The sequence below is a fragment of the Gossypium arboreum genome, chromosome 2 (genome assembly GCF_025698485.1).
Source record: "Gossypium arboreum isolate Shixiya-1 chromosome 2, ASM2569848v2, whole genome shotgun sequence".
Lineage (NCBI taxonomy): Eukaryota > Viridiplantae > Streptophyta > Magnoliopsida > Malvales > Malvaceae > Gossypium > Gossypium arboreum.
Genome location: NC_069071.1, coordinates 7,461,973 through 7,475,508, shown reverse-complemented (window position 1 = coordinate 7,475,508; position 13,536 = coordinate 7,461,973).

Here is a 13,536-nt window from a genome sequence, read left to right as displayed (position 1 = left end):
TCGGTTCTAGAAGAAACTGCATGAAGCTTTGGGTTTGAGATTGGAATTTAGTACTGTGTTCCATCCTCAGACCGATGGTCAATCTGAGAGGGTGATTCAGATACTGGAGGATATGCTTCGGAGTTGTGTGATTGATTTTTGAGGTAGTTGGGAGGATTTTCTGCCGTTAGCTAAGTTCTCCTATAACAATAGTTTCGAGTCTAACATTCAGATGACACCTTACGAAGCTTTGTATGATTGTAAGTGTCATACTCTGCTATGTTGGACTGAGTTGGGTAATTAATAGATTTTGGGTCCTGAGTTGGTTTTCGAGACTGAAAATAAGGTTAGACTAATTCGGGATCGTCTAAAGGCAGCTTTTGATAGATAGAAGTATTATATGGATTTCAAAAGAAAGGATATTAAGTACGTTGTGGGTGACTTCGTATTCCTTACGGTGTCTCCGTAGAAGAAAATTTTGCAGTTCGATCGTAAGAATAAGTTAAGCTCTAGGTTCATTAGGCCGTATCGGATTCTAAAGCGTGTGAGACTGATTGCTTATCAGTCAGAGCTACCTCCAAAATTGGACTGTATCCATGATGTGTTTCATGTCTCGATGTTGAAACGGTATCTGTCTGATCCATCTCACGTTGTCTCTATTGAGGAGATCGAGGTTAGACTGCACTTGATATTTGAGGAAGAGCCGGTTCAGATTTTGAATCGAGATATTATAGTTCTGAAGAGGAAGTCAATACTTTTGGTTAATGTTCTGTGGTGGAATCATAACATTGAGAAAGCCGCGTAGGAACCTAAGGACTCGATGCGTCAACAATATCCTCATCTCTTTGGGTCAGGTAAATTTTGAGGTCAAAATTTCTTTTAGCGTGTAGAGTTCTATTGCCCTAAATAATTTATTTTTGTTTCTGTAAATCTTAACACAAATGTTTATCTACTTCAGCGGTTAAGTGTCCTGGGTGTGTGTATAAAGTCTTGGGTTCAAGTTCCACATTTAGAAATTTTGTTATTTTAGATCCAAACCTTATCCTTGTTGAGTGGGTTTATATAAAAATGTTTGTAAACTCACGTTAGAATGAGCCTGTTGTTTCAAGTGGTAAGGAGTTAGTGTGCTAGAGGTCTTGTATTCGAATCCCTACATGAGCAGGGGCGATAATTTTTGTTTCAATTAGCTTAAAGAGTTTGAATGGACTTGAAATTCTGAGTTGGTTGGGTTGTTAGTGGATGTAGTGGGATTGTGTTCAAATTAATCAAATTTATTTTTTATCTTATTTTTTTATTATTTTATTTTTCTCTCTTCCCAAATACCTTTTGACGTTTCTTTTCCAAATTCCTCTTCCAAATGTTTTCTTTTTTATTTCTTTTATCTTTGATTTCTATTCGCTATACTGTTGCTCAACCAATGTGTTTTAGGTTTCGTAATCTCTGCTCGGACTATGGTAGGTAAGTATTCTTGAAGTTTTGTGCAATTGGGAATCGTTTTCGGGTGTGTTAATGTGGTAAATTCTAGTGTAGGTGTTAATCAAGGGGATCGAAATTCATCTTCTATCGTGTAGTATGTTTAGGCTATCGTAACTGTTTTGGTAAGTGATTAAGCCTTTCGATTGAGTAAAATTTTCAAGTACATCGAGTGGGGTTTTGATAGATTGGTATTTCAGTACTTGGTATTGATCGATTGAATGGTTTTTTAAGTTTGATAGGCTCAGAATTACTTACTCGTAAAAAATGAACTAGGTGTATACCCTTAACGCGAGAAAATGAGGTTCGACGAAGGCCAAAAATTGGGTCTGTCAGCGCCACACGGGCGTGTGGCCTACCATGTGGCTGGTCGTGTGCGAGACCCAGTTGTGTGACTGAAAAAGGTCCAGCCCTATGTTTGACACGACCATGTGTTGGCGTGAGTGTGGTCGTGTGGGACACACGAGCTAGACTAGGTTGGGCGTGTGGGCCCATACGGGCTTGCCACACAAGCGTGTGAATTTTGGGCCAGGCCGTGTAGGTCACATAGGCAAAGTGAATTTGGGCATCTGGGCCTAAGATTCTGAATTTTTTCTTAGGGTCACACGGGTCGTTCCGATCAACTATGGGCCTATCATAGGGTCGGTAAGGGCTAACCAAACCCTAATTAATGTGATTTGAAATTCTGATAGTTTGATCTAAGTAGGACACGGATATGTATGTCTGACTGTTCTGGTTAAGTATATATGTTATCTATATACAAGCCTGTTAAGCATGCTAATTCTGTTAATTTTGTATTCTGTATCTGTGTTGGGGTAGGATTTGTATATGTGGAGGAAGTGATCTGTATGGTGACCTTTCGCCTATATTCTAGCAGCTTGACTGCTTATTATTCTATTATGTGTTGCATCGACACCATATAGTGTGTTGGGATAGGTGAGTGTTTTTAACCCCACATGGTGTGATCGGATGGTCGGAGATGGTGTGTTGAGGACGGGGGTAGGGTTTTGTATATCTGTTCTGTTTATTTGATTCTGATATCTGTATCTGTTATGAACTTAGGTCCGAATCTGTATCTGACTGTATATGAAATTCTATTTATGTTGCATTACTATTTTTGTTGTGTTACACACTGAGTTTACGAAAACTAACATCTGTTTGTCTGTTTTTTTTAGGTAATCCACAAACTTAGGCTGGTCGGTATGACGAAGGCTCAGTGGTGACCACTCTACAGAAAATTGTTTTTATTTTGTAATATCAATTTTTTTTTAAAATCTGGTTTTTCTTAAGAGTTTGTAATTTTTGGGACTCTCTAGACTGCATGGTTTTAACGTTTGGATTTGGATTTTGTTTTGCTTTCTTTTCTGAAAGGTTGATGAAAACAATTTATGCAAACAAATGGTTTTTAGAAACACGAGCCTGGCTTCAAATAAAACGATTTTCAAACTTCCGTTGCAAATTCTTGATAACTTAAAATAGTCTTAAATAAGATTATAAACTCAAGTTTTTTCGGGATATTAAGACTCCGATTGGTAAGCTAGTAAAACAGTACGTTTTAACTTAAAAGATATATTTTAAAACCCTTTTTTCGTAACACACCCAGATTTGGCCATAACGTCTAGGCTGGGTTAAGGGTGTTACATCATATGACGAGTAAAATATGTAATGGGCTATAAGAAAACCAATAAAAGTACGATATATGTTTTGCATCAGTTGTGCTATATGTATGATGTACTGTGCTTATGACTGATTACTGATATGTACTGTATCTACTATTGGGATGCGTTTACTGTGTGGAGGAAATTTATCCGAAATGGCGATAATTTGCCTATTTATCTTGCAGCGCAACTGCATTTCTTCTGTAAGTGTCTTAAACGACACTAAGTAGTGTGTAGGGTTGGATGAGTGTTTTATACCTCATATTGTGTGTTGGGATGGTCGAAAATGGTGTGTAACAGATGGGGGTAGGAAAATATGTTTGTATCTATATTGTTCTGTTAAGACTCTGTTACTGTTAAATATGTTTGATATGCTTTATCTGTTTTAAGTTAATTGTTATACATTGAGTTTCAAAAACTCACTTTTTGATTAACTGATATTTTCAGGTAATCCTCGGATTTAGGTGGGTTGGTGCGACAGGAGCTCGGTTATAAAAGTTCTTGCATTTATTCTAATTATTTAAATTTTAGGAATTTTGGTGTTTTGCAAATTTTGGACATTTTGACTGTTTTGGTTTGTTTTTGAGGTTTTTATTTTCACTTTGCATAAAATGTCGTTAAAATGTTTTATTGATAAAAATTGTCTTTTTCCTGCAAAAGTAACGAATTTCAAGCAATAAGGAAAGTGTTTAAAAAAATGTTATAAGAATTTTCCGCTGCAAAATTATAAGTTTTATAATATAAGCAAACAATGTTTTCAGTAAAATAGCTAGACAAGGAATGTTTTCAAATAATTTGAAATTTTAAGAATTCAAAACGAATTTCAAAATTATATGAGAACTGAATTTTCAAACAATTACGTAACACTTCCTGATCTGGTCATAACATCTAGATTGAGTTTGGAGTGTTACAAAATTGAAGCCTTATCACTTAACTAGCAAATTCATTCTTAACTTTAAAGCGCAAGGATAAACTTTAAAAGTCTAACAGTGACCATTGACTTATTTTGCAAATCCCTAATTTTACTAACCTCATTTTTTAGATGTAACATTAATTGTTTGAGTTTAACAATTTCTTTCAATAAAATTTTCAACTTTTAGAATAAACTTTAACTTGCAAGGTAAATTTGTTTTAGCTTTTAATATTCATGTTTTGTTTCTTGCTATCATAAAAAAAAATCATATTTACGTTTCTTTTGTGAAGATAAACAAATTTAAGAAAACATTATTCAAATTCGGATATGAGCATTGAAAATAAATATGATAAAAATTTTCGAAAACCTTGAATACAAGTTCTTAAAAAAAAAGAAAAAAAAAGTAGGGAAAAGATAATTCTACCGTGGGTTTAAGTTTGATTATTAAAATTTCAAATGAAAATATTCAATTTGTTTCTTGTGATGAACTCTCAAATGATATTTATTTCATTTATTGCAAAAGCAGTAATGATAATGGGTGAGAAGGATGAAAGCGAAAGCGGATCGTAAAGTTTGTCGAAGTCGCGGATTTGACTTAGGGCTTTAGACGTTCGGAAAGAAACTTGGATTTTTGACACAACCTGAAACGAAATTAAATCCAAGTTAGATAAAATAATTAAAACAAATAATAAATCAAATATTAAGGAAGTGAATAAAGAAGATAAATGGAAAGATAGAACGTGGCGTGTAGAAGTCCTAAGAAGCCTTGGAAACACGAAGAATCCACAACCCCCTTCAAGCGGCTCTAATTTCCCCTCCAAGATAAAAACCTTGGCAAGAAAAAGTTTGAAGATGATCCCCACAATCTAAAAAGATTGTTAAAACTCTTCTAAAAGAAACTCAAGAGAAATTCTTGAAAAGAAAAACTTAGAGAGAATTTGTTAACTCAAAAGAGAAATAGAATAATAATGAATTGTCTTCCTTGTGTACAATGCAAAGGCCTATATATAGGCTAGATAAATAAATCTAAATAAAACACCTAAGTATACTAGAACTCTAATTTAATCTAAATAAGAAGTAGTTTTAAACTAAACTTTCTTGCTAACATAATATTCCTAAATAACTTAAAATACTTAATAATTATCAAAAATTTGGAATAAAATAATAAAACAATAATAATAGCTAATAAATAAAATATTGTGCTCATATATAATAAAAATTAAGCCTAAAACTTAAACCCAATATGAAACGTCTAAGCTTGTAAGATCAATTGGGGTTCTTGAAGTGAAATGCTTAAGGTTGTTAGCATTTTCCATATGGGCTTGTCGTCATAGATTGAGAGTTTAGGCCCACGAACATAATTAGTCTCTTCTAATTCATCATTACTCCAGAATTTATTGTCTTGAAACTTCAACTCTTCTTCTCGAAATTTTTTTGTGATAAAGTCTTGAACCACTAAGTTGAGTTTTGACTTTATCTATTTGGATTTGGATCTCGTAATTGGGCCTTGAGGGAAACTAAACTCATCTCTATTATGGCCTTTAAATTGGGCTGAGTTACTCGTATCAAGTAAATTCATTATAGTTTATGTTAGATCTTTGTTCCTTCTAAATTCATGCTTAAAGCCTATATAGTATATTACTTAGGTTGCTATCTCCATGAAATGTTTATATGATTTTTATTTAAATTTTTAAAAATATATACATTTTAATTTTCAAAATATTTTTTAGAATTAAGACTAAATTGCATAAATGTTGAGGCTAAATTTATTAATTTTTTAGAATAATGACTAAATTGACATATTACTAAATTTGTTATTATATCATAATGAACTGCTACTCTAGGTTCTCACAAAAGAGAATCGTTTCTTTCAATATTCACTCATTGTTTGTTAATAACCCTAGTGGAATAAAAATTATGTACAATTGATGGGCAACATTAACATTGTGATTAATTGCCTATAATTGTTGACTTTGAAAATTGAAAGGGACTAAATTGCCTATAGTTGCTAACTTTCAAAATTGATGGAGACTAAACTGCTCCAAATTTTTTAGAGAGAACAATTTGCTTAATATTGAAATTAAAAAGTACATGAACTAGTTATAAAAATATTAATTTTCTCATCTTCCTTTTCCGGATAGATAATTTTTTCAGTATTTGTACGATAGTAAACTATTATTGTAAAAAAAAAAGTGAACATCCATTAATTTTATAATTATTATTCATAGTTAATTATGATGCTATCTTTTAATATGGTAATAATACATAAACTAAATATAGAACAAAATATGTTAAATGTCTTAATATAGTAATCAAATTTCTTTTATAAGAAATATGGTAATCAAATTGATGAACATGCAATAATATAATTGTGGAAGTAAATGTTGCACACGTTAATGAAATAAACATTAATATAAAATATTTATTTAAATCACAAAATCTAACAAGAACAATATAAATTTATATATATATATATATATATATATAAAATCTGAAAAACAGAAAATAAAGATTGGATTGAAATATTATACTAGTAGGTAGGCAGGAAAAACAGATTGGTAGTTGAGACATGTTTTCACAGTTTCCTTAAGACAGATTCGGCCGCTCCTTTATTGCTGGAGAAACATTGGTCGATCTCTCGAAATTTTGGAAATTTTGACTAATGGATTAACCATATATTGGGCTAAAATATTCGTAGGCCTAAAGGCCCGACCAAACCGAACATTTTGCGTCGCCCACGACGTGCGAGTTTGGATTTGCACCCCTTGCACATGAGGGAGAGTATTAGCTTAGTCCTCAAATAACTATTATGTTGGTTCATATATATAAACATATTCCACACTTAATATCTAACCAATGTGGGATTAAGCTTTTCGTTTTTCTCATCATAATTCACAAGTGGCTTACTTTGAGCATCAATTTCTCATTCATCACTTAACTATTTTGAACATATGATAAACCATTATAAAGGTCTCATGGGATAGAATATAGGACCATAATTTTATAATTCAAATCTCTACCTTTACTAATCGAGAATATATCTCAAAGCTTCCAAGAATCTATTTTTACCAATACTAAAACTGTCAGAAAATTTATTATCAAATATTGTTTAAACTACATCAAGTTTTAAATGGTAAATTTATAAGTTGAGTGAACTGATTTAGTTGGATGTTATTCAATTAATAAAAAAATAAGTATATTCAGACTTAACAGTTTAAAGTTTTGAATAAAAATTTAAACACTCTAGATTTGGATACGTATTTCCACTGTAAAGGAATTATTTTTATCTAATTTCTGGTTATATATATAAAAGAAATGGAAAAGTGTGAAAAAAAATATGGAGAAGGAAAGAGAAAATAGATAGAAAATAAACGAACTGATTATCAAGGTGAAAAGACTTGTTTTCATCTCCTTTGATGTAGTCCAATTACTTCATCTTTTTTAACCTCCACATCATGTAATCAAAATCATAAATTCAAGAAAAATCAACAACTAATTCACAAAATCAACTAAGAAATATAACAAAATTATATAAAGGAATTAGAAAACATTACCTCTAAGCACCTTACATGCTTGTTTTCACCATTAATTTTGAAAAATACCCATAATTCAAACTAATTAGCAACATGATAGTGAAAAACAAAAAAAATATGTTAAAATGTACTTAAATTTCATACTGATATATTTTCTCTGGCAGTAACCTGATATAATGATCAAACACTACTCCCATTCTAGTAAAAATGAACAAAAAAAAAAGAGATATAAAATTAAGCTTTTTAACATTATCATGTGTGAAAAAAAATGAAAGATGTTAAGATTTTAATTACCTTTTCTTGGCGAAATTTTTAGTAACAACACGACCAGTAGGAGAAAATGTGACTAGTGCAACATCATCGTAGAAAATAGAGAGTTCGTTGGCTTTTTAGACATGATAAGAATTAAACAAGAAAATGGAAGAAGATTTGTGAAATTGAAAAGCTAAAGACATGTGTGTGTTTTTTTTTTTTTGGGGGAGAAAGGGTAGAAGGTGAAACTATGATCAGAAGTATTGTGAAACTGAAAAACTAAACAACTATATTTTTTTTAGAACTATGGTAGAAAATTTGTGAAATTGAGAAGTTAAAGTTTTTTTTTTTTTTTTGAGGGGGAGGGTTTGAGACTATGGGTTTGAAAGAAAGAGACGAGGGTGGCAATTAATTGCTTATGCAAGAAAAAAAAACACATGGGTTTGAAAGAATAGTGATGTTCGTGCTTCAATTGATGTCAATTTTGGCTTCAAGATTTTAAACCTTTTTTTAAGTGAAAAGGCTATTCATTATTCGTTTGAGTTTAACAATTTCTTTCAATTATTTTTTTAGCATTTAAAACAAACTTTAACTTGGAAGCTATTTTTTTTTGAACTTTTAATATTGTTGTTTTGATTCTTGCAATCATCAATAAAATTATATTCAAGATTCGTTTGTGAAGATCAACAAATTTAAGAAAACATCTCATTATATTTATTCGAATTAGGACGTGAACAGTTAACATAAATATGATAAAAATTTCAAGAATTTCATGTATTTAGAAGATCTTTAAAATTATATATCTCATGCCTTGAATACAAATTCTTTAAAAACAAGTCAGGATAAGATAGTTGGTGTATGTTTGATTCTTAAAGTTTTTTTAATATAAATTTTAATTTTCAAAAGAATTTTTAGAATTAGGACCAAATTGCATACATGTTGAGGTTAAATTTCTTAAAATTTTTAGAATGATGACTAAATTGAAATAATATGTGAACATTGAAAGCTGAATTTGTTATTATATGAATCAAAATTATGTACAATTGATGACCAACATTAACAATGTGATTAATTGCCTATAGTTGTTGAGCAACATTAAGTTTATGTTTAAGGCCACATAGTTTGCGATACTTAAGTTCTAGCCCTGTGACACTTATACAGTCTTGATCTCTACCAAAACTCCTATAAAAAGGCCTCCAAACCTCCCTTGCACTGCCATTCTTCTTCATCTCGACATTCGCAACATCTCTCTAGCATCTACCTTTAGAGACATGGATAACAAAACATCAATGAATCTTCCATATTGATGGCCTATGAGTTAAATTTGAAACTCTCTTCCTTAGAGTATCCATAAAAGTAATGAAAAACCTTAAGCAATGAAAATTTACATCAAGTTTTAAATGGTAAATTTATAAGTTGAGTGAATTGATTTAGTTGGATGTTATTCCATTAATAAAAAATAAGTATATTAAGACTTAACAGTTTAAAGTTTTGAATAAAAAATTAAACAATCTAGATCTGGATAAGTATTGAAACAACTACTTTTCATCTCTACTAATGTAGTCCAATTGCTTCATCTTTTTAACTTCCACTGCATATAATCAAAATCATAAATTCAAGAAATATCAACAACAAAATTACAAAATCAACTAAAAAATAAAACGAAATTATATAAAAGAATTAGAAAACATTACCTCTAAGCACCTTACATGCCTGTTTTCACCATTAATTTTGAAAATTACCCATAATTCAAACTAATTAACAACATGATAGTGAAAAACCAAAAAAATGTTAAAATATAATTAAATTTCATACTGATATTCTTTTCTCTAGTATTAACCTGATATAACGATCAAGCACTGCTCCGATTCTAGTAAAAATGACCACAAAAAAGAGAGATAAATTAAGTGCTTTAAAATTGTCATGTATGAAAAAAAGTGAAAGATGTTAAAATTTTAATTACCTTTTCCTAGTGAAATTTTTAGTAACAAAATGATCGGTAGGAGAAAAGTTGACTAGTGCAACATCAACATCGCAAAAAATTGAGAGTTTGTTAGCTTTTCTAACGAGAATTCTTCTATGTTTTGAAATTTAATTTTAGATTTTGTTACATTCTATTTTTTTCAGTTTCTGACATGATAGGGATTAAACAAGAAAAAGAAAGAAGATTTGTGAAACTTGAAAGCTAAAGACCTATTTTTTTGGGGGGGGGGAGGGTGAAACTATGGATAGAAGATTTCTGAAATTGAAAAACTAAAAAAGTGTTTTTTCATTTTGGAGGGAGGGGAAGGGTCGAAACTATAGTTAAAAGAGTTGTGAACTAGAGGAGGGGGGAGAAAAGATACAGTGGCCAAAATGGGACAAAATTGAAAATAAGAGAGTGGAGAAAAGGGGAATGACACTAATAGTGATTTTAGGAGTTGGTGCTTCAAAATTAAAAATAAAAAATAAAAGAGCAAAAAATTTCAGCTAATGGCACAAATAGGAAATAGAAAAAGATTTCCACTTTACACCCAAAAGGATTCAAACTTGGGACCTAAGGGTAAATTTGTAACACCCCAAGGTTTAAGAATATGTTTTGCTACATTTTGTCAAGTAATCTGAATTGCTCCAGTGATTATGTTTTTTGATGGGTGTTCGAGGTCTGGAGTTTGAACCCCTGTGCGAGCAATTGGGTGTATTTATTTTCTTTTGTTATTCTCTACGTGTGTTATGCATGAGAGTAGTTGAGATGTAGTTGGGGTTTTAATTAGATTGGTATTTATGTAGGTGTCATGGGGATAGATCTTTTGTCTTGCGATTCGTGCAGCCTTAGGGGATTCGTTCCTCCAAACTTGCCTAAGTCAGCCTTAGCTTAAGTGAGGATTCCTTAAGAACTCCTCCAAGGCACCAATTTGTAGAACGGAAGCAAACTTATGCCAAAAGAAGCAACAAAGAACAATAGAAAGCCACAGAAAAGAACGCATACGAGGTGTTTGAGTAAATGCTCTCAGAATTCTATTACTCTTAAGAATTCACATACAATGGAATAATTTACAAGTGAAGGGGAGGCTTTCTATTTAAAGTTGAGCTCCCCCAAAACTGATGGATAAAATTAAGTTACATTGACGGACGAGATTAACCATATCCCTTGATTTTAGGGATTTACAAGATATGTCATATCAAATCAAATCAAATCTAATCTTTACAAGATATGATTCCTATCAATCTTCTAAGATTAGTTACCACAATAGACTAAGTTGTCATATTTTCATTATCGGGCTAACCAGGCTTCAATCTGACAGGCTTCTCCAATAGTTCCTTGAATTGGGCCAGTTCTTGTGGGCGAAATGATCCACATCTTATCGAAAGACCTCTATGGAGCGCATCTTGTGTCATGGTCACGGGCTTTGCACTTTGACCAGTGATATAGGGATAAGGTTGGTATAATTTGTTTTATCTCTAGGGAATTAAATCCCTAAAATATCTCTCCATACCCCTTTTTTTCTGCTTCACGTTTCTCATTTGTTCAACTGTTATTATTATTATTATTTTGCTTTATCTTTTAATTTTTTTAAAAGGAAGAAGGGTTTCTTTTCCATTTCTCACGATTGTTCCCTAATTCCCCAAGTTCATGCCTCCACTTCTAATTTATGCTATTGTATCTTGTTCTTTTTCTTTCTTTTTCCTATTTATTTTCCCTTTTATTATTTTCTTTGCTTTGGTTCTTTATTGGTTGTCGTCAAAGTGGGTTGCCATTGTATTCGTTCTTTCCTTGGTATTATATTTAGATTCATTATTATCTTAAGTCCTATCAACATTCTTCCCTTTTTGTTCTTGTGGTATTGGGTTTGTATTCGAGGTTGCATTTTTCACAATTATATTATCAAGTAATATGATGATTACTCATAGATTCGAGATTTGTTTAGGATTTATGTTATGAAGTCAAAATTCTAATTGTTTATTTTACACGCTGCCAGGAGAGGATCAAGAGGGAATTTGTGTTCCTTCAGCCACTTAAACGACTAGTTATTATCATTCATTGTTGTGTAAGTGTTTTAGCATTTTTGGGAAATTTTGTAGAATATTTGATTTAGTTTGTATAATCGTTATTGATTTGTTACTGATTTAAGCATGTTAAATGACAGAATTTAGATTCTGGGAGTTTTGTGGGGGTTTTTACATCATAATCGGACCAGGTATGTAATAAGAAACCCGAAAAATAAAAATCGACGAAAGCCAAAAAAGTTCACTGTCGATGCCACACAACCATGTGTGACACACGACCTTGTGATAGATTGTGTGTTGGACTGTGTGTGACACACAGTCTAGACCATTTGGGTTGTGTAGACCACACGAGTGCTTGTAAGGTCATGTGGGCAACACAAGTGATTGGGCCCAAAATTTTGAAATTTTCCCTAGGGTTGTTCACGTCGTTCCGATCGACCGTGGGCCTTCCATAGGGTCATTATTGCTTAAATAGACTAAAAATATAAAAATATATATATAGTCAATTGTTTGCATGAATTCTAATATTTGTTTTGTATCTGAAACATCATATGATGAGTAAAATATGCAATGGGCTATAGGAAAACCGATAAAAGTACAATATACATTCTGCATCAGTTATGCTATATGTATGTACTATGCTTATGACTGATTATTGATATGTACTGTATCTGCTATTGGGATGGGTTTTACTATGTGGAGAAAGTATATTTGAAAAGGTGATAATTTGCCTATTCATTTGGCAGCACAGCTGCAATTCTTCTGTAAGTGTCTTAAACGACACTAAGTGGTGTGTAGGGTTGGATGAGTGTTTTATACCCCATATGGTGTGTTGGGATGGTCGGAGATATTGTGTAGCAGATGGGGGTAGGAAAATATATTTGTATCTGTACTATTCTATTAAGACTTTGTTACTGTTAAATATGTTTGATATGTTTTATCTATTTTAAGTTAATCGTTATACACTGAGTTTCAAAAACTCACTTTTTGTTTAACTAATATTTTCAAGTAATCCTCAGACTTAGGCGGGTTGGTGTGACGGGAGCTCAGTTATAAAAGATCTTGCATTTATTCTAATTATTTAAATTTTGGAAATTTTGGTGTTTTGCAAATTTTGCACTTTTTGACTGTTTTGGTTTGTTTTTGAGGTTTTTATTTTCGCTTTGCATAAAATTTCGTTAAAATGTTTAATCAATAAAAATCCTTTTTTTTCTTGAAAAAGTGATGAATTTCAAGTAATAAGGAAAGCGTTTAAAAAAATGTTGTAAGAATTTTTCGCTGCAAAATTATGAGTATTATAATATAAGTAAATAATATTTTCAATAAAATAGTTACACAAGGAATGTTTTCAAATAATTTGAAATTTTAAGAATTCAACACTAATTTCAAAATCATATGAGAACCGAATTTTCAAACAATTATATAACACTTCTTGATTTGATTGTACTGTCTAGACTAAATTTGGGGTGTTATAAAATTGAAGCTTTATCACTGAACTAGCAAATTCATTCTTGACTTTAAAGTGTGAGGATAAACTTAAAAAATCTAATAGTGATCAATAACTTGTTTCGCAAATCCCTAATTTTACTAACCTCATTTGCAAGATGTGACATTAATTGTTTGAGTTTTGCAGTTTCTTTCAATAAATTTTTCAGCTTTTAGAATAAACTTTAACTTGCAAGCTAAATTTGTTTTTACCTTTTAATATTCATGTTTTGTTTCTTGCAATTATCAATAAACT